The sequence below is a fragment of the Phoca vitulina genome, unplaced genomic scaffold (genome assembly GCF_004348235.1).
Source record: "Phoca vitulina isolate PV1807 unplaced genomic scaffold, GSC_HSeal_1.0 scaffold12, whole genome shotgun sequence".
Taxonomy (NCBI): domain Eukaryota; kingdom Metazoa; phylum Chordata; class Mammalia; order Carnivora; family Phocidae; genus Phoca; species Phoca vitulina.
In genome coordinates, this window is record NW_022589715.1 from 3,354,698 (window position 1) to 3,376,124 (window position 21,427).

General features: G+C 37.0%; 1 pseudogene; it reads right to left on the minus strand.

Moving 5' to 3' along the window:
- Positions 1 to 1,025: 1,025 nt before the first annotated feature.
- Positions 1,026 to 2,006, minus strand: LOC116636353 (annotated as a pseudogene).
- Positions 2,007 to 21,427: the final 19,421 nt, after the last annotated feature.

Sequence of the window (21,427 nt, forward strand, 5' to 3'; positions counted from 1 at the left end):
GAGTGTGCTTCCCCCTCTGACCCTCCTCCCTCTCATGGTCTCTCTCTATGATTCTCTCTCTCTCTCAATAAATAAATAAAAATCTTTAAAAAAAAAAAAAGAAAAGAAAATACGTGAGTCAAATGATAAATATATGACTATTATTCTCAAATAATTAGAATGTAGGGCTAAAAACAAGTCAAAGTACCTTTCAATTTATAATATTTTCACCCTGTTTCACACAACCCCCTTTTACTGCTCAATACAGATATTTCATAGATCTTTATTTTCTCTTATAAACTTCTTCCTTCTCAAAATTTCTTCACAATCTATCTAGTTTTGTAAGTTATTTATGGATGAGAGAGAGTCTCTAATTTTTTCTGTTATTTTCTAAACTTCCACAAAAAAATGTTATTTTTCTGCTATTTTCCAAACTGGTCAAATATTGTCACAAAATGTAAATTTACCTGAATAATTGAGAGTTTATGTAATTGGGTAAGTCATCACATTGAGACATTCTGATTCTAAAAAGTTGATTAATTGGAACCTTCTCAAACAGGAGACTATTTTATGTATGTAGTGTGTGTGTGTGTGTGTGTGTGTGTAACACATGAATCTCTTGCCCCTGTTGGAACCATTTAGGGACAGAGAAGCCTACTGTGATCTTTCATCTCTCGAAGTCCTGGCCCATACATGTCATTGCAACCACGTTTATTTTCTTGCTGCTCCTGGAATTTGTCCAGGTTGCCCTGACTCCACTAATCCCCCTTCCTGTTTTATTTTAAGACATACATTAAAATTTATTTTTTATGGAAATTTACCTTTTTGGGAGGGCTAGGTACACTATACTTTATTGATGGTACATGATAAGGTAGGGATCCCCAAGTCCCCCCCTTCTTCAGGGGGTCTGGGATGGAAACTGTGGAGGTTGGGAGATTCTCAGTGTGTCAGGGAATGAATTGGGGCAGGACTCCCCAGCAGCTGAGGGCCTCTCTCTTCCTCTTCCTCTCTTCCTCTCTTCCTAGGGCTGGTGGACCAGGGGGCTCTTACTCCTTGAGGGCCATGTGAACCATAAGGTCCACCACCGAGCTGTAGCCAAATTCATTGTCATACCAGGAAATGAGCTTGACAAAGTGGTCATTGAGAGCAATGCCAGCCCCAGCATCAAAGGTGGAAGAGTGGGTGTCACTGTTAAAGTTGCAGGAGACAACCTGGTCCTCAATGGAGGCCAGGATGCCCTTGAGGGGGCCCTCCAATGCCTGCTTCACCACCTTCTTGATGCCATCATATCTGGCAGCTTCCTTCATGTGGCAGGTCAGATCCATGACTGACACTTCAAGGTGAGGACACAGAAGGCCATGCCAGAGCTTCCTATTCAGCTACGGATGACCTTGCCTACAGCTTTGGCAGCACCAGTAGAAGTAGGGTTGATGGTCAGGCAGCCCCTCAACCATCATACCACAGCTTCCCAGAGGGGCCATCCACAGTCTTCTGGGTGGCAGTGATGGTGGCATGAGCTGTGGTCATGGGTCCCTCCACGATGCTGAAGTTGTCATGAATGACCTTGACCAGAGGAGTCAAGCAGTTGGTTGTGTAGGAAACATTGCTGACAATATTGAGGGACTTGTCAAACTTCTCATGGTTCACACCCATCACAAACATGAGGGCATCAGCAGAAGTGGGAGAGATAATGAACCTCTTGGTCGCACCTTCAAGTAAGCCCCAACCTTCTGGTGAAGACCCCAGTGGACTGCAGGACATACTCAGCACCAGCATCACCTCATTTGATGGGTAGGATCTCAATCCTGGAAGATAGAGATGGGCTTTCCATTAATGACAAGTTTCCTGTTCTCAGCCTTGACTGTTCCATGGAATTTGCCATGGGTGGAATCATACTAGAACATGTAGACCATATAGTTGAAGTCAATGAGGGGATCACTGATGGTGACGGTATCCACTCTGCCAGAGTTAAAAGCAGCCCCAGTGACCAGATGCCTGATCTGGGCAAATCCATTTACTCTGACCTTCACCTTCATCTCTCAGGGACATGGCCGGCACTACACCAGAAGATGTGTCTGTCTGTTGAACCAAGAGGAGCAGATCACATTTTCAGGTTAAAATGAATAGTAGAAATGATCTTGTCAACCTCTTCCATTTTATACACTAGGAAACTTGGGCGTGGGTGGAATGAGGCTGCTTGTTCATGGTCATGCAACTCTTTATTGCTTTGAGAGGGTTTCTGCTCCCCCAGACCAGATGAGAAGGGATAGGAGAAGGTCATGGAGAGTTAGTGGGGGCAGCAGTGGAAGAGGAGAGGAGCAATCTTAACTAGAGAGGGTAGGAGTCCCAGAATGGATGTCCAGGATGGAGAGAATTTCCAACTCAGGCCCAATGAAACTTGGGTATCATGGACTCAGTATTTACTTTCCCTTGAGTGTAAATCATCTTCTCACCAACCTATGGATAATTTGCCTCTAAACAGCGCTCAGCACTTTAAACCACCCCTATCCCAGTTCAGTGCTGCTGGGTAATCTGTTACTAAACCCTGCAGGGTAAGCAATTTTGCTTTCTGCCAAACTCAAGAAAAAAAGCTACATAGGAGATTCCATTACTTGTGTCTCTTTTGGTTGCAAGTGATTGAAAATCTTATTTCAATTGCATATTAAGCAATCAGGTTTAAGTAACCAAAAATGCTACCAGGATTCTCACTCACTATCCCTTATCTTTTCTCTGCACATCAGCCTCATTATCTCATATTGATGATGAACTTGGTAAGAACCTCACAGCTTCACCCGCAGAGGAGAACTGACCTCTACTTTCTCTAGTTTCATCTTCAAAAAGTATTAGGTCATGAGCACATTCCTCCACCAGAAAAAGAAAAAAAATCCAAAAGAACTCCAGGGAGGACGTGCCTGGGTGGCTTAGTAAGTTAAGCATCTTCCTTTGGCTCAGGTCATGATCCCAGGATCCTGGGATCAAGCCTCATGCCGGACTCCCTGTTCAAAGGGGAGCCTGCTTCTCCCTCTGCTCATGCTCTGTCTCATTTTCTCTCTCTCTCTCTCTCTCTCTCTCTCTCTCTCTCTCAAATAAATAAAATATTAAAAAAGAAAAGAAAAAGAAAAAAGAACCCCAGGGAGGATCTGGGGTATGCAAGACCTCAGCAGCTGCCATTCTACTTCTGGAGACCTTCTCAGTAAGGATAGCAGAGGTGGTGCTGAGCAAATAAAATATGAATTGTCTACAGCAAGCTTGCATTCAGGAGACAGTGAGGACAGAGTCCTCCCATTCAGTAACTATTTCTTTAATCTCGTGGGATTATGATACTTTTTCAGGGCTTTAAAAATATATAAGTAGATATAAGTGATATTGGATTACATTAACCAAATAATTGATAACAAATCTGATATAGAGAACCAAATAAAACAAATGTAAAATTAGAGCAATAAAAATCAGTCACTTAAAAGGATCTTTTCATTTCAACACAGACATACCATTTTGATTAAAGTTGTCACATTTACTGCAAAATGAACTTTGAATTCCTATAGCATGTCAATAATAAAATAAATGTATGTAATTGTTTTTATATTAGTTGCATGTAGCTTAGTTGCATTTGACATAACCTCCCAATATTCTGAATATGGATATACACTCAACAATTTATCACTATAAATTTATAAAATTTATTTTTGTAAGTATTAGAAAACCCAACTCAAAAGAAAATTTAATCATGAATCATAGTGAGTCCTGAAGATAGTGGTAGCTCCAGCCTTGAGTGTTTTGAAATTTTCCTGACTGGTTTGGACTCTGCCTGATATAAAAGTAAATTTCCCTCCCTCTTCCACTCCATGCTGATCTCTATATTTCCCATTTGTTTAATGTTTACTTAGGCATATCTAAAATTTTACATATCTTTATACTGAAAATTAAACAGAAATGTCTATTTCTTTTTATAGTGATAGATCACACATTATTGGATAAGGTTCTCAGTAACAGGAAACAGTATCAAATATAGCTGGTTTAAGCAGAAAGGGACTTATTAGAGAGCACTAAGTACCAGAGTTTCTGGAAAAGCCACAGAGACAGATTTGTATTATATGCAGTCCAAACTAAAAGGAGCCAGGAGAAAGGCTCATCTACACCACAGACTATTCTAGCAGAAAATCTACTGCTGAGACTACACAATTGGGCAGCCAGAACACTGGGACTCAACACCTGAACCTATGCCATAGCTGCCCCAGAAGGGCCAAATGTCCCCAGCATCACTCATTAAAGCATCACTGACCTTTCCGCATATAGCTGTGTCTCACCTTGCTCTTCCTTATCTCATTATGTCAGCCCAGGAGAACCTTGGCCACATCTGGAACCCAAGATTCATGTGAGCTTGGGAAATACAGTTTCTGCCTTTCCAGTCTCACAGGTACACAGAGGCATGCTAAAAAAAAGAGAGAGAAAAAAAAAAGTTAGAATAGACCTTGCATAAGCCAACCCAGAGTATCTGCCTCACAATCTGTACAATTTGTTGGCAATTTTCTCTTTCCACTTAACAGCTTGATGTTTTTCTGAGTCAGTACACATAAAGCCATGTGATGGTTAATTTTATGTGTCAAGTTGGCTAGGCTATAATATCCAGCTGTTTAATCAGACACTAATCAGGGTGTTGCTCTAAAGGTATTTTGTAGATGTGTTAACATCTACAATCAGTTGGCTTTAAGTAAATGCATTACTCTTGATATTGTGGGTGGGAGTCATCCAATCAGTTGAAGACTTTTGAGCAAAAATGACAAACGTCTGTCATAACAAATAAAAGCTCAGGTGCATCACACAATAAATGCTTAGTCCTTGATAGTGTAAATCTGACATGGGTGGGGCAGTCCCTCCTCCATATTGTAACTGTGCCATCTGGGACACAGGCCCTCCAAGGCCCACATGGAGAGGAAGAGAAGAATGGGAGAAGTCACACCTCTTCCAACTGCCTCCACATGTCGGTCCTTTTGCTTAGATTCATAGGCCAGAAGTAGTCGTGCGATCCCAAGCTCATTGCAAGGAAGTTTGGGAAATGTAGATAAGGCTATGGATATTTGAGAACACTAACAGGTTCTGTCATAAAACCTTCCATTGCTGAAGGACGTTTAATTAAACCATGTTAAATTCGTGTTTCTTTAAAAATATATATTGTTAATAGGAAGGGAGAAAGGGGAGAGTAGAGGGAGTAAGGAAAGAAGAAAGGATATTCTTTATAGGTTATTTCATTCCTATAGGTTATATTTCTAAATGGAATAATGGGACAAACTCTTTTCACATTTTAAGTTTAACAGATACTTGAAAAGTAATTTCTGATAATGTGTAACAGGTTCACTCCTACCAGCAGTAGGAAAGCATTTGTTTCTGCACACCATTATCATCACTGAATGTTACTAATATTTTAAAAGTTTTCCGTTCTGATGATATTTTCAAGTTATAAATGTTTCTATTAGTTAGGTATAACATATACTTATTGTTTATATTTCACTTTCTGGAGTTGCCTGTACATACAATTTGCCCATTTCTCTATTTGATGGTAGGATCTTTTCTTACTTTTAGAGAATAGCTTTATTTATTTTATGGCAATCTTGCCGTTATGTACCTTTGTTTTGTTTGTTATCTCTTGCAATCCAGACCTTATTTTTATCTGCTCAAATCCGTTACATTTATCCTTTATGACATGTCCTGTTTAATTTAGGAAATTCAATCAAAACCAAAGTTATAAAAAAAGTCTGCTATAGTTTTTTCAGATACATTATATTTCCTTTTTCTAATTAGTTTTTTCATTTATCTGAAATTTATTTTTAAATTGTATGAGTTGAATATCACTTTATTTTCTTTCAAATCAATGGTCAAATAGCTAAAAGCTTTTATTGAGTAGCCATTCTTTCCTCTATATAATAGAATAGAATCTCTAATGTATATTTAATTCCCATATATACTGAAGCTTATTTTGGGCCCTCTGTTCAACTCTGTTGAACTCTTTGCTTGGTTATTCCTTTTCTTAATCTGCACATTTATTGCAAATTTTAACATCTGGGATGAGACAAGTCCCCTTCTATTACATGTAGTCTTCAATATTTTCTTAGCAATGTTATACTTGATTTTTTCATATGGTTGTGGACATCTGTGTTTGTCTGTCCAGTTTCACTTGCCTCTCTTCACCACCCTGTTCTATATCTTAGGAGGCTGGCATCTGTGGACCGCTTCACTCTGAATCTCTTGCCTGTTGCCATTTGGCTTTGGTCAAGGAGAGGCACCCACATGAGACTGAAGGGCAGATATGGCATTTATTCACTCAGCTCCTTCCCAGCAGGACTACCAGTCCTCAGTAGCTTCCATCCAATGGCCAAAGTTCTTGTGGGGTGGTCCTCTCCTACAGCTAGAGTTAGAACTCTCTGGTTGCTAGTCCCTCCCCTTTCTCTTTGGTTAAGGATTCATGATGGTAATGTGAGTCTAGGGCTTTACCATTTCCGCAGGTTCCACTTCACCCTACCAAAAACTTTGTAAATCATCCCTTTATTAAACTTCCTTCAATTACTCCCTTTGAAATTTGAGTGTACCATCTACTTTCTGCCACAAAGCTAATGATATACAAAGGAATTGTGAATGGAACACAAGAGATACCACTGGGACTATTCCTGGAACCATGTGAAATGCATATACTAATTTGGGAAGGATTTATGTTTGTTAGTAAATCTTCCCATTGAGAACATCATCACTTTTCATTTCATTTGTCATTCAATAAATGTTTTTCTTTAAACAAATTTTTTAAACATTCTTGTTAGTTTATTTCTATTGAGATTAGAATATTTTTTATTTCCATTCTAACAGGTTTTTGTTACCATAGAGGAAAATCATTAAATATTTATCATGTTTCCAGATAACTTACTGTATCCTCTTATTATTTACAATGATTTTTTCTGACTTGTGGAATTACCTAGGTATACAAACAAATCATATGAAAATCATGATAATTTTATTTCTGGTTTTAAGTGTTGATACAACTCACTTACTCTCTTGTTATGCTGCATGAACCAGAAATACAAAATAAAACTGAAAATAGTGATTTATTAGAGCCTTCCCTCTCTTTTATTTGATTTTAATATCAATTACTTTACTATTTCATCATTTATTAGGATTTTTCTTCTTTCTTCTGGAAAATAATTTTTACCACTTTTATTCCCAATTTATTTATTTTTTTACTTTAAATCAGTTGTTTTACTTAAATTACTTCCCAAAATCTGTTGATAGTGAGAGGGGTTTTTTCCCTATACTTTAATATTACAAGTCGTATAGTTAGATCTTAGCTTTGAAACATTCTTGCATCCTCGTAATAAACTATTTGGCCACAGTATATTATTATTATTTTAAAACACTCCTGTGATTCCATTTGCCAAGATCACAGTTGGGATATTTCCATCTATATTCACAAGTGACCTAGACTAAATTTTGTACTATTTTTTCAAATTTTTGTGTGAGGGGTTTTGTTCACCTTATAAAATGAATTTTTGAAGCTTTTTTCCATGCTCTGGAAAAGTCTGAATACATAGAAAATGCCTGTTTCTTGAAGGCTAGCTAGAACTTAACTATAAAACCAACCAAACCTTATATATTTTAGTGGTAGGTTGTTAGTACTCTTTTACACACACACAGCATAAAAATACATATGGCTATTGATCTGTTCAAATACTTTATTTCTTCATGAGTAAATTTTTTATTTTATTGATTGCTACAAATCATTTCTTCACTTGCTTTTGCTTTCAGAGTTCCACTCTACTTTTTATTTATTTTGTTTTTCAATTATTTTTAGATTTAACTTTACAAATTTTATTATTTTGCTTTCTTTTACTTTTCTCTTTCCTTAAGTTGAACACTTAAACATGCATGTTCTCTCCCTTTTGCTAATAAGCTTCCAGGTTATGCACTTTTTTAAACTTAAGCCATATCCCATAGATTTCAATAATTAGTGTTCTTATTCCTGTCAACTTCTAGATTATTTCTAATTTCACTTTTGTTTTTCTCTTGACCCAGAAATTACTCAAAACCTTCTTAATTTCAGTTGCAGTTGTTCTAAAATTTGATTAAACTTTTAGTTATCTCATTCTTGAGATGTTGTTCTTATTTTTGTTAAAATTTTGGTTTGTAACCAAAAAATGAGATCCTTTAAATAGCCACATTTTGGAACTTTTAAGATTTATTTTTGTGGTCAAGTACATGATAATTTTATTGTAATTCTTACATTTTCTGTGTGAAATCCTTTTAATAGCATTACTTTTTTTCCCCCCAATGATCTATCCAATTCTGAAAGAGGGGTATTGAAATTCCACTGTTCCTGAATACTCTGTCAGTTATCAAGTTCTTGTCTCTCAGTTCCAAATGTACCCTTCATTGCCCTATTTGTAAAACTGGAGCTGGATGCTATAAACGTTTCTCCTTTGACACCTGGCATAATATTAGCCTTTGTCAGTAGACGGTGGTGGAGGGACACTGCACAGTCACCCTAGGTAGCTTCTAAGCAATTCAACTTCACCGCGTGGGCAGCCTCCTGGCAACTTTTGTTGCTATTCCAACAGGCAGTTCCTGCTTACCAGCTGCAATCTGCCATACTGGTACCATACCGGGCTTTAGTCACATCCTTTATCGTGATATAGGTATAGAGAACCATACCTCCCAGCTATGTGGAAAAAGAGTAATTCTACCCTACCTAGATATTTCTCTCAGACAACTAGTATCAGCAGGCAAAGTATTTCTTCTGGGGACTGCATAGTGTAAGAAGATAGGTTGGTTCTTCGTGATATCTAAATCTTAGGCTGGGGTAAAGAGTGAAGTGAGGGAAGTAGCTTTCCCAAACTCGTTCCTTTCTTAGATACTCAGTCTCAGCCCTTGGGGTGGTGGCTGTTCCCTTTATCTGCCCTTCCTGCATTCTGTAGAGCTCACTTTACTTCTTAGTAGCTAATCTCCTGTTACCAGTTAAAAATTCTTTATATTAAACTTTATATTAAACTTTCTCTATTCAAATTGCAATGTGATTATTATCTCCTGACTGGACCCTTTCTGTTACATATACCAAGTAGTTTTGCAGCTTTTTAAAAACTTAATTATCAGATGATGTCTCTCTGCTACATTTGATGCTTTATTTTTGTGTGGAATTCCCCATTTTTTTGATATCATAATGACCACCCCTTTTTCTTTGCATTTACTATTTATATCTTTGCCCTCCCTTTTATTTATAACCCTTGTGGGTTGCTGTTGTTGTTGTTGTTGTTGTTTTATTTCTGTTACATCTCCTATAAAAAGCAGACAGCTGGACTTTGTCTTTTAATTGGAGAATTCAACCTATTTACATTTATTGTGAAAAGTGATATGTTTGTTCTAATTAAAATTAGAAGTTAACATCTAATTTTATGTTAACTTCTTTATTATACTTTCCTTTTCTTATGCTTTTCTACTTCCACTAGCTTGAACAAGTTGTGTGTGTGTGTGTGTGTGTGCTCTGTTTATTTTGTTTTGCATTCCAGTTGCCCCTAATAATAATTTAGAAAAAGTAATGTTTCTCTATTTGCTAGTTCATTAGCATGTATTTTAAACAGTCATATTAAAACCCATATTTCTCTGAGATTTTATTAAAATTAATAGTACCTTTACCATTCCCCACAATGATGGGACCTTAAGAATATTTTACTCTCTCATTCATTGATACCATTTCCAAATCCTAGATTTTGTGAACTACTTCAGAAATGTAATTCCATATTATTTTTCACTTTTTCCTTTAGAGTATGCCTTTTCTCAGTATACTTACTCAAAAGTGATATTACAATTTGCAATCACTTTATTCTCATCCACGTATTTTACTAGAGTCATTGCTCACTGCTATATCTTGTATTCTTTATTTTCCATTTGCTTTAGATCTCTATTCAAATTTACTATCATTTATGCTGGAGTACATCCTTGAGTAATTTTGAATAAGAATATGAGTAGAATACTTTGAGTTCCTACATATCCAAAAAATGCCCCTCTTTTGTCATCATATGAATGATAACTTTTCTGAGAGTAGGATTATTATGCAACAGTGCTTTCTCTCTCAAAAGTTTATAAACATTATTCCACTAGCATCTAGTGTGGCATATAAGAAGTCAAAGTCAAACATTCCTTTTCCATTATATTCAAACTTTTTTATCTGTCTGAAAAATGTATATTTTTTCTCTTTCCACAGAGGCCAGAAATTTCACAAAGAAATGTCTGGATGTGTGGGGGTGCTTTTTTTTTTTTTTTTTTCATTATGTCTGCCTGACATTTAGTAAGCCTTTTGATCTTCATATCAGGGAGTTGAAGATTATTGCTTTGATTATTGATTCCATTTCCATCTGCTCCATTTTCTCTTGAAATGCTGATTATTTGCATATTACTTCTCTTAGGACTTGTCCTCCATATCTCTTATATTTTCAGTCATGATTTACATTGCTTAATATTTTTCTTTTGTGTTGAAATATAGTTCCTCCATTTAACCTTCTGATCACAATCTCAGTTTTCAGCAGTAATGATTCTGTTTTTCACTTTTAATGGTGCAATCTCCCCAATCAGAGCCACTTGTTTCCATTTTTCAGCTTTGTCTCCTTCCTGAACTTTGCATACTCCTGTTAGAAAGTGAAAGTCTCTTCAGCATGAGCTTTCACCCTGGCTCTTCAGCAGTGGTAGGTTGTCAGGCAGTGAAAGAGATCATGAGATTTTCTTTGCCAGAAGATGAGAGGTGACAGGGCTAAATCAAGTCCTCTCCACTAGGGCTTAGGTAGGAGGCTCTACCAGTATAGAGAACCATACCTCCCAGCTATGTGGAAAAAGAGTAATTCTACCCTACCTAGATATTTCTCTCAGACAACTAGTATCAGCAGGCAAAGTATTTCTTCTGGGGACTGCATAGTGTAAGAAGATAGGTTGGTTCTTCTGTCTGTGTTAGCTCAAGTGTTTCACCTAAGTGAGCTATGAGGGAGAGATTTTCACTATGGGTTTTGCCACAGATGTAGAACCACACTGAAATGACTGGGTCCTTGGTCATCTTGCATTGACAACAGTGGTGCCCTGACGTTGCATCTTGTCATCAGAGAATCCGAAGCCTCAGATGTCACATTTGGGATCTTTTCCACCTTTTCCAGTTTTAGGGTAGACTTAGCTTAGTAATTCAGTACCCCAACAGAAGGGAAGTCATGGTGATATATGCTCAGGGCATTTCCCCTGTTGATGTTAGTCTTCATTGTTTTGGTAAGTCTTGCTACCAAAACATTTTTTTTTACAAAAATGTTTTACAACATTATTTACAAAAACTTCTTTTTGTAAAATATTCAAACATTTGAGAACTACACAGTGCACTTTGGGACGATTGCTATAATTCACATCCCATTCTACTCCACCCATCCCAGCCCCAAATCACCATGAGTGATTTGGTATGATTTTTCTTCAGGTTCTTTTTCTGTGTAGATACTAATATGATAAGTATAAAATTTATTGTCAAAATCCTAAGCAAATTCTCTTCATTTTTATAATGAGTTCATGCTTGGCTCTGAAATCCCAGCTTACTTAATGTGAACATATTACTCAGATCAATTTCAGGATTTCTTGCAATCCAATACAGTGATTTCTTGATGGCTTCAGGTTTATGAATCAGTTACATTCTAGATTCATATTCATTTCCAGCATTTTCCTCTATATCTACCTGTTCTCTTACTTGTCTATATTCTTAAAGCCTGCTGCCAAGTAGGGTTAGTAAGTGTATTAGTCAGGGTTCTCCGGAGAAACAGAACCAATAGAACATATAGAGAGATACATAAGAGAATATTTATTATAGAAATTGGTTCATGCAGTTATGGAGGCAGAGAAGTTCCATGATCCGACATCTACTAGCTAGAAAGCCTGAGAAACTGGTGGTGTAACTCAATCCAAGTCTGAAGGCCTAAGAATTAGGGGGCTGATGGTGGGAGTCCCAGGCTGAGTCCAAAAATCTGAGAAGCAGGAGGGCAAGAGAAGATGGATGTCTCTGCTCAAGCAGAGAAAGCAAATTTGCCTTTCCTTCATCTTTTTGTTCTAATCGGGCCCTCAACAGACTGGATGATGGCCACCCACACTGGGGAGGACCATCTGCTTTACTTAGTTCACCAACTGAAATATTAATCTCTTCCAGAAACATCTTCACAGACACACTCAGAAATAATGTTTTTACCAGCTATTTGGGCATCTTCTAGCCCAGTCAAGTTGATGCAGAAAATTAACGATTCCAATAAGAAAAAAGAGATCATTTTTAGACTTGGGCCATTGTTAGGACTCTACAGATACACCCCTCCCATCTGTGCCCACACTTCCTAGAGCTTCCTCAAGCTTTCAGCCCAGCTGGTGTTTCCTGGAGTAGGGCTTCTTGGAGATTTCTACCACATATGCTGACTATCTATGACCTAGGATGTTCTCTCCTCACCACTACTACGCAGTTATGATTTTCCCCTCACCTCATACTTCTTCATATATTTGCAGGTCTCCTGACCCTGCCCCTCTGCTACTTCTACATCCCACTAGGACAATTTGGTTTTGCCCATTTCTTTTGGAAGTCAGAAGAAATGCTCTCCTCTCTCCTACTTCTGCTATCTCCACATGGCGCACAGCCATTTCTTCTGCTCTTCATACCTTACAGTCTGGAGTACTCCAACTAACTTCCTACCTGAAGAATTATACAGATTTTCCTAATCTTAGTTCTTTAGTTTTTCTCAAAAAACAGGGGAAAATCTGGTTTTCTTCTCTCCTTCCTCCCATTGTGTACATGGCATGGGGAGGGGGTGTTGGAAGGCAGAAAAAAGCAACCCACTTACTTCATTTTATCCCAGTTCCTCCTCTTCCTGCCAAATTCAGCCAAGCTTTGCAAATGTGTCTTTACTTTCACACTAGGAAAGAAGAACAAAACTAGCAGTTGTCATAACAAATTATTGTTATCAAAGTATTAGTCTACCACAAATTAAAACCTTACATAGCAATAAAGCATATCAACATTTTATTGTTGAACACCCAGATGTGCTGGCCTCCTGTGGATATTAGCTTTTTTCTTCACTCACCTTGAACTAAACATTGCATGGGACATACTTACACTAAAAAACTGTTCATTGTTTATCTTAAATCCAAATTCAGCTGGGTATCCTGTATGATACCTGGCATGTCTACATAAATCCCATTCAAAAAGGCTGGTCAGCCTCCTGATCTGTCTGCCTTCTCAATAATCAGCACCTTCCCCCATAGCATAAAACATCTCTGAATGCCAGTCTTTCTTTCATATGGCTCTGCCCTCCTCGGGATACTGGTTTGGTAATTCATCATTAGTTTGTATGTTTGTTTGTTTTTCAGTACCTTAAAGCAGATTTTTAAAATATATTTGATCTGTTATCTATGAGTTCAGTGAAAGAGTTGACATGCATTGCCCACCGTATCTGACAATAATAAGTCTTCATGTTTATCTCTGAACCTGTATCTACTGTGGTCCACAAGATGTTGAAGGGTTTGGTTGCTACTCAGGTGATACTGGAAGTTTTATTTTTGACCTAATTGACCATCCTGGATGCAATGTGAGGTTGTGGGCCTACCCCCCATAAGACCCTGTGCTGGCTATTGAACACTTCTAATTGAGGGGATGTACCTCCTAGGACCTAGTCTGTATGACAGTCAAAGGGATGATCAGCTCCGGACTACTTGCAAGAACTAAATTGAGCACTGAAGTTTCAAAGACCAAGCACAGAGGGGTGCCTGGGTGGCTCAGTTGGTTAAGCGTCCAACTCTTGGTTTCAGTTCAGGTCATAATCTCAAGGTCATGAGATTGAGCCCCATGCAGTCAGGCTCCAAGCTCAGCACAGAGTCTGCTTGAGATTCTCTCTCTCCCTCTCCATCTGCCCTTCCCTCCTGCACTCTTGCATGTATGCGTGTGCTCTCTCTCTCTCTCTCCAAAATAAATAAATAAATCTTAAAAAAATATAGAAACTCTGCTTGGGATTCTCCCTCTTCCTCTGCCCCTCTAGCTCATGCACTCTCTCTCTCAAATAAATAAATAAAATCTTAAAAATACAAAACAAAAACAAATACCAAGCATAGAACACAGTTTTGGTGCCCAGAATAATCAATAAAACCTCCCTCTCTCCCATCCCACAATGTTTCAGGAATAGTGAGAATCTGGGGGCTCCTCCATTTTCTGGCAAGGTACGAATTTTTCCTGTAAGGCTCTGACCTGCTCTAGCCAGACCTAAATCTTCAGGCTCCACCCATATACTTCGTCAAATGGCTACATCCAGACATAGGATACAGTTGAGGTGGGCAGCCTCCCACCTTATATATCCTTCAACAAAGGTTAGGCTTTCAGTTTGAAGAAACAAAGGAACATGCTGTTATAAAGCCATGTTCAGTTCCCAAAGTTGCACCCTGCAGACTTCTGTCTGGTGCCTACAAACTGGAACATTCCAATGGTATGTTTTAACCACAGCTTATTTACAAGGAGATCATATTATACATACTATGTTACATTTGATTTACTATCTCTGTGAAATCCTCTTGGGCAAGCACATATAGTCCTATCATGTTCCTTTTAATATGTGCCACTGTGTTCAATTGCATTAATATATCATGGTTTATTTATCGTTATTTTAAAATTCAAAAGTAACAAAACTTTTTTTTATAGTCTTGGGGGAAAATAGCCTAACTACATATATTTAATTTAATGAAGTATTGTAAGTGAGAGAATGGAGCTTTTTTAGCTCCACCCCTCAAATTAATATCTGGGTATATTTAAGCATTGGCAGCTCAGAGGTGGCTTCATCAACATTCATCCTAAAGTTACATCCTGGCCACATAGCAAATCTGCACTGGCTACATGGGTCTGGGAACTTGACAATTGCTCATTATTGTTTACCTTGTCCCTAATCACCCCCCCTTCTCGTTCTCCATGGGCTGCCCTAAGAAGTTATGATCCCTTTTAAGCTTGCTTTCCCAGCTTTTCACCGTTTAAGTCATAACATCACTATGTGCTCCACTGAGAAAATAGAGGTATTTGAGTAGAATTTTCCTCACCTTACCTTACTGCAGCCTCTGCTGACCTAAAACATTCTCATCCTTTCTCTTTCTCCTAGCATCTCATCTCACACAAAGATATTTCTCTTCTCTACACGGACTCCACAAGATGATCAGATGTCATGTGAGTACCCAAATAAGAATACATTTGGTACCCAGGGGGTTAAACCACATGAAAGTTTAACCTGTATGCCTGGCCTCCAAGGTATGAAAGAGAAGGAGAGTACAGTGAAAGGAAAAAAGGGGGGAGGGGGTGATGTGCAATATATTAATAATACAACAACTAAAACACTGAGCTTCATGATGTTGCAGACTGACAAAAGTTACAGAACAATATTTTGAGTAAATATTCAATCATAGCTCCCAATATCTATTGATACTTAACATTCCAGACAATGTTGTGTGATATTAGCAGTAATTTTTAAAATGGAAACAATACGGGGACTTCACTAACAGAAAAAAACCCAAGTCTTAATTCTCAAGCCTGAGTCAGATTAATAAACATATAAATTTTATATTATGGAGATTAAAATAATCTTTATAGGGTTAAAGAAAATAGGCACTAGACAGAAGGAAAGATATGGAATCATAAACTTAAACGAATAGCATTCATTCTTTTCAAGTACATCAAAACACATCTTTATTTTTGCCAATGTATATTACCCATTTTTATCATAAATCAGTTTTCTGGTCTGACAATAATTATTTTATGTTCCCTTTGGGCCATTAGCCACTCACTAATGACTGTCAATGGTCTGTTAGAGAAAAAATATCTCCTTTTTATAATCACTTGTTTCAATTTATTAAAGAGTACTTTTCCTTTTCAATTAGGACATTTATGATGTAGAATATTTTTAAATAATATTGATGATCCAAATAAAACACAGGTAAACATTTTGCAAATTTTAATCAGACATCGCAAGATCATATGTATCTTTGAGTATTCAAACTATATATTACAATCTTTACATAGTAAAGGACTGGATTTCACTGAAGTATTAGGTATTTAATGACTGGAATATTCCATTTGAACAGGTAAAATTATGAGTTATAAACAATTTGAGCAAAGGGTATTCCTTATAAAAGTTTTAAGTTTATTCAATGACTGCCTGGACAAAAAATAAGTTATTTTCTCATGCCTTGAACAGTTCGTAAAGAAATCTTTTTGCAGATGCTTAGGGAACCTGTATAAGGAGTCATTTGGGCTCACTGGTCAAGAAACAGAGCTTCAAAATTAGGCAGACCTGGATTCTAATCCCAACCAGACCACTTGTGCACTATATAACCTTTGATTGATTATCCAAATTACTTAAATTAATTATTTTATTTTTTAAATATTTTTAGAGACCTTCTGGTTTCCCATACATACACAGCAATGAGAATACCCACTTCATAGCATTGCTGTTGAGAAGATTAAATGAGCACATGTAAACCACACAGCTTCGCATAGAATTCCTTCAATAAATGGTAGTTACTATGATTAGCATAATATTTATTTAAACTGATGTCATTTGTATATACTTTGTTTACATTTGCTCCAAAAGTTTGTTTAAAATTAAAGGCATTTCTTGAAATATTAAATATGGTGAAATTTGCTACATTTACCAATCTCACTTGGATAATGAAAATTTGTAAGTTCATTCATATTTTTTTTTATCTTGCATTGTTATGGAAAAAATACTGCACTATAGAAGCAGAGAGCTCAGGAAACCTCAGAAGTTAGTAAGAGCTAGTAGCACCTTAGAATAGTTCAAGCCGTGGCGATGCTGAGGGTACATTCATTTGGAGGCAATTACGTTTCCTCTCATTTTGTTTTACTTTTTCATGCTGCCATCCCTGGAAATATAAAGAGCTAATAAGGCTTTTTAAATGGCTGGTGCTGGAAGTAGTCAAATATTTGGAGGCCAAGGGTCTTTAATCACCTAAGTGCTTTTCAATGAATACTGATGTGACAAAGGTTCATATTTAATTGATTCCAAAGTGACTTTATGCTAAGTAATGGTTTGCTAAAGAATTTGAAATCGTAGCTACTCCCAATTAAAAAGTATACATCTTCTATGTCAGAGTTGTTACCAGACATGTCAGAGCAAGTCACCGGGTCACTGAGATTCTGCGGACAGAAATAGTAAATATAAGCGTATCTGTGTGCACTTGTGCAGCAGGAAAGATGAAGGAGGAGGAACTTCCAATTATTTTAAATTTATCTTATAAATATAAGTGAATTTCCCTCGAAGATCTCTAAAAGACACAGCTAGTAGAACTGATCAACATATGACATTTTGAGAACTGAATACAAAAACACCAGAGTCATCTAAGTCCGCCAATTACCAGGGCTGGAAATACATGTTTTGTTGCAACAAAATGAATCCCAACAAGGCTTGTGTAGATCTCTAATTTTGCTAGAGGGCACATCTATATTTCAGATATTCATAAGTATTTCTTCTACTATTAGAACTTTTCTATTATTGCAAGAGCTAATGTAACTCTAAGAAGCTTAGTGAGCATTAATGTAGAAAATTACCATCCCCTCACATCGACTTACCACTGCAATCATTATTCTAACTAGAAGCATGCTAGAACAGTCCAAAAGAGAGTAATCGGTGATTTAAATCACTGGTCTTATTACCTATTAACAGAAACCACCAACAGAAGTTGATTTTTAGGAGAATCAGAAAAGCTGGAAAGAAAGATAAGGGGAAAGAAACTTGTGTTGAAATCCTATTTTCACTGAGCCCTTCTGTGAAGTTTAATGAGAAGGATGCTGGACTCTGTAAAGACATTTTAATTCCACTTTCATAAAGGTGGAAGAGAGCACTTACAATGCCATTTCTTTAACAAACACTTTATTTGTGATAAATATTAAATTCAGGCACTATTGCCAAGAAAGCATTCACACAGGTGATGCGTTATTGTTGCATTAAGCAAAGTTAAGAGATTTTAATTGTCTTGGGTAATAATGGATCCGAATTATCTTGAATCACATACCTGTTGCATATTTCCCGGCTAATTACTGCTTTGATAGTTACAGTAAAGAAAGTTTCTCCCCTCACCTCCACACACGCATGTAACCCAAACACAGACATAAGAGTATAAATATACATACCAGAAGCACACTACTATATCTAAAAAATTTGGTTTTGCTGTTTACAGATGAGTTTAGTAGCTTTTGAAATGCATTCTTGTAAAAAAGACAATTATTCAAACCAACCAACTGGCAAATCATATTGTGAGGACTGACTGTATACATCAAGAAAGTGGTCAAGTTGTTTAGTCTCCTTAAATTTTCTACCTATTAAGAAAAAAAGGTAAATGAGAGTTTGGCTAGTTGACATGTATAAAATCAGTATCTTTGTTAAGAAAAATGTTTTTATTTCATCCTATTTAATATATGAGTTTCATAGACTTAAAACATACTTGACAATATTCTGAGCACTGCAGAGAGTACCAAAGATGCCAACCCTCAAGAACCTCATACCTGTTGAGAAAAGAAAAAAAAAAATAATGCAATAATTGAAGCACAATAGAAACTATGATATTCATGCACCGAAATGATTGCAAATGTCTCACAATTAGAAACAAGAAAGGCTACCTTTGAGTAAAATTGAGTATTTAGAAGTCTGTGAGGAGAAAGCTAGGTTCAAACAGTTCCTTGAAGATTTAGATTTAGGGACTCAGCAAGAAAGGATGACGTACTTCCTTCCTTCAAAATTACTACGTTCGTAGAATATTTTCCGTTTTCCCATCAAACTTATATTCACAATATTAGCATAAACTAGAACCAATATACTCTTGACATTTGAAAAAGATGTACTGGAGGACTTTTGATCCTCGAATCACAAATGCTTCACTATCCTAAAAATTTCCCCATAAAATAAAATTGATTAAATATCTTAAGTTGCCCTTTCTGACTCTTGGTAAGATTTACTATATAGAGAAGAAAATTCTGGGGCTGGGTATAGGAAGGAGGGGCGAGATTCTCTTCTTAGCTCAAAGAGAATGGGACCCATTCACACAGTAACCTCAGTGAGATAACAACTGGCTTTTGGGGGTGCTTAAGAATTCAGGAAAATCTCTAAGTCCCAAGGGTTTACTATATAAACCAAAGTGAGGACATTCACTTTGGGCACACCTAAATCATGTCTAGAGCTCTTTAAAAAGACAAATGCTTTTACTCCCTTCTGGACATTTTTTAAAATTTCCTATACGATTCTAATGTTCAGCTAGTGGAACCACAGAACCACCTACTAGAAAAAGTTGCCTGACCAAAATGTTTCAGTAAGTCATGTTAAAAACCTGTGAGTAATTAACTCTACTCCAACATGTCAGAATTTCCTCCCACAAATATTTCTGAAACACAAAAAAATAAATTTTAATGTCGGCATTGAAATATTTACTTGATTATCAAAATAAGGACACTAAAATACCAAAAGCTTACCGAAGAAGAGTGTGAAAAAGATGCCAGGATCTTCAGAGTTATGATGTCTTTGTGAAAAACATGATTTCAGTCTTTAAGAACTATTTTGGGTATACTCTAATGCAGTGTTGTAGAAATTGCACTTTAGAGAGATAATGCAGCTTTATATTTCCATTTATTCATCATCTGTAATCATATAGTGAACAAAATCTGGTCACAGAAGAGCCTTTCAAAAGAGTAATATAACTTAGGAGAAATGGTAAGTTTATCTCTTTAAGCTAACCTCTTTTAAAAGACCAAATTGTTGCTCCTTATATAATATTATAGAAGTTGACCTATTAAATGCCCAAATCCTGCCAATCTTAATGACGCTGATATTCCCTCTGTGTTTATCTTCAAGAAAATTGCTTTATAAAAAAACATGCTGCTGATTCTCTGAAAAATGAAAATCTCTTTCACTGGAAATATTAGCACAAGAAATTTCTCAAAAGGCTACAAAATTTTACTTGAAATTTTTCAAGGCATCTGGGTGGCTCAGTCAGTTAAGTGTCTGACTCTTGATCTCAGCTCAGGTCTAGATCTCAGGGTCGTGAGTTCAAGCCCCGCTATGGGTTCCACACTCAGTGTGAAGCCTACTTAAAAAAAGAAAAAAAGATATATTTTCTTGGAAGGGAATATTGAATATTGAAATTCATCAATTCGGGGCGCCTGGGTGGCTCAGATGGTTAAGCGTCTGCCTTCGGCTCAGGTCATGATCCCAGGGTTCTGGGATCGAGTCCCGCATCGGGCTCCCTGCTAGGCGGGGAGCCTGCTTCTCCCTCTGCCTCTGCCTCTCTCTCTCTCTCTGACTTTCATGAATAAATAAATAAACATTTAAAAAAAAAAAATTCATCAATTCTTCAAATATTAGTGGATGACATTAACAAAAATTCAAAAACATCTCGAGCATTTTTTATTAAATTGACATATTAGTTCTCTATGGTTGCTGTAATAAATTATCCAAACTTGATGGTTTACATAAACACACATTCATTCTTACACAGTTATAGAGGTAGAAGTCCAAAATCAGTTTCACTGGGCTAAAATCAAGGTGTTGGCAAGACCCTGCTCCCTGAGAGGCTCTAGGGGAGAATTGCTTTTTCCAGCTTCTAGAGCTGCATTCCTTGCATTCCTTGGCTCCTGGCCCCTTGCTTGATCTTCAAAGCCAACAGCAAAGCATCTTCAAATCTCTCTCTGCTCCACCATCACATGGTAGATATTACTCAAATATCCTTTTGCTTCCATTAAACTCTTGTGATTACATCTAAGGCCTACCTACATCTCAAGGTCTTTAATTTAATTATATCTGCAAGGACCTTCCCCCATCCCTACCCTTACCCCATCCCCCCAATAAGATAACATTCACTAATTACAAGGATTAGGACCTGGATATCTTTGAGGGCCATTATTCAGCTAACCAATGTTGACAAGATAGCTCTTAATCTGAAAGTATAAAAAAGTAGTAACAGGTGAAAATTTTTGAGAAAGGAAAGTAGGGAGGGAAAAATTGTCTTACTAGATATTAAAATATGATTTAAACCTGCAGTAATTACAGAAAAAAGGGCACCAGTGTAGGCTTCTAGCTGGCCATATTGTATACATGAGAACAGAATATGTGGTAAAACATCATAAACCAATGAAAAGGAAATCAATTATTTGGAAAATGCAGTTATTGTCTTTTTTTAAAAAAAAGCAAATTAGAATATATCATGTGACACCATACCTCAGGATATATTTTAGAAGGTCTAAAAAATTTAAAGATTTTATTTATTTATTTGTCAGAGAGAGAGAGCACAAACAGGAGGAGTGGCAGGCAGAGGGAGAAGCAGGCTCCCTGCTGGGATCATGACCTGAGCCGAAGGCAGACACATAACTGACTGAGCCACCCAG